This window comes from Ornithodoros turicata, chromosome 1, assembly GCF_037126465.1.
Source record: "Ornithodoros turicata isolate Travis chromosome 1, ASM3712646v1, whole genome shotgun sequence".
In the NCBI taxonomy this organism is placed as follows: Eukaryota; Metazoa; Arthropoda; class Arachnida; order Ixodida; family Argasidae; genus Ornithodoros; species Ornithodoros turicata.
Genome location: NC_088201.1, coordinates 137,769,757 through 137,771,242, shown reverse-complemented (window position 1 = coordinate 137,771,242; position 1,486 = coordinate 137,769,757). Strand labels below are relative to the sequence as shown.

At 46.0% G+C, this 1,486-nt stretch overlaps 1 non-coding gene across 1 annotated transcript; it reads left to right on the top strand.

Annotated features, from left to right (window-relative positions):
• Positions 1–1,031: 1,031 nt before the first annotated feature.
• Trnak-cuu (transfer RNA lysine (anticodon CUU)) lies at positions 1,032–1,104 on the top strand. The gene has a single exon. It is a non-coding gene; the product is annotated as a tRNA-Lys (tRNA).
• Positions 1,105–1,486: the final 382 nt, after the last annotated feature.

Below are 1,486 nucleotides of genomic sequence, written 5' to 3'. Positions count from 1 at the left end.
TGTTGTTCAAGTAGAGCTGTCCCAGGCATTTGATAGAGTTAACCATGCATACCTATTCTCTGTGCTAAAGAAAGTTGGTTTTGGAGACATAGTTACAGGCAGGCTCAGGTTGTGCTATGATGACGTGTCAACGAAGCTGATTTTAAACAGTAATTGTAGTGACCCGATACCTGTGAAACCATCGGTGGGGCAGGGATGTACCTTTTCCCCCTTGCTTTTTGCCATATATCTAGAACCGCTATGCCAGGCAATTATCACTTGTGTAAACATGAAAGGGTTTAAATTAGGTAGTTCAGAGGTGAAAGTGCTTGCGTATGCAGATGACACGCCATGCATGCCATGCATGCCATGTTACACCCAGCGGCTTCTTCAGAGAAGTTATAGCAGGCGTCGAGTTTTGTTTAGAGAGATTTTCATGTGATTGCATTATGTCTGTGTCAAAAAAAAAAAAAAAGAAAGAAAACGGTTGTACGGAGACCTGATCAACGTGTTGTTCCCAATTCCACTGTATACGAGCATCCCACACGAGTGGCCTGGAAAAGATATACTGTGCAGGGTAAAAAGGATGCCAATCAGACCTAATCTGAAAACTTTATTTTTTAAGCTGCATACTGGCACGCTTCCCGTAAAGACGTGGCTCGAACAAAAAGGCATATTCGTACCATGCAGTACAGGCTATACCTGTTTTGCGCTCAGTAGCTCCTCATCATGCGTCTTTCGTAAAATGACCTTCTATACTGCGTTTCCAATCAGGGTTACATGCGTATAATTCGCAGCTAAGGATTCTCCTGTCTCTGTAGCCAGCTTTCGTAGCGCCCGGCTAGGTCAGTCGGTAGAGCACGAGACTCTTAATCTCGGGGTCGTGGGTTCGAGCCCCACGTTGGCTGTTCCTGTTTTGCGCTCAGTAGCTCCTCACCATGCGCCTTTCGTAAAATGACCTTCTATACTGCGTTTCCAATCAGGGTTATGTGCATATAATTCGCAGCTAAAACACTAAGGATTCTCCTGTCTCTGTACCCAGCTTTCGTAGCGCCCGGCTAGCTCAGTCGGTAGAGCACGAGACTCTTAATCTCGGGGTCGTGGGTTCGAGCCCCACGTTGGGCGTCCCTGTTTTGCGCTCAATAGCTCCTCATCATGCGCCTTTCGTAAAATGACCTCCTATACTGTGGAAGATGAAAGTCACTGAAAAGGTTAGCCAGCTGTAGGAGTCGAACCCACATCTTCTGGATTGAGTGAGAGAGAGTGGCTGGTTTGTCCCTTCAGATGACGCACCCTGGAAATCGCTGAGAAGGCGTGTTAGGTTAGCTCAATTGGTAGAGTCCTGGACCGGCAATCCAGAAGATGTGGGTTCGACACCTACAGCTTGCTAACCTTTTCAGTGACTTTCATCTTTCATCGTTAATTTCTTAGACAAATTGAGGCTTTGTATGTATTTGTCCCTTCTATGTTGTTCCAGCCTAAGAACATCAGTTCTCTCATGTTCTAT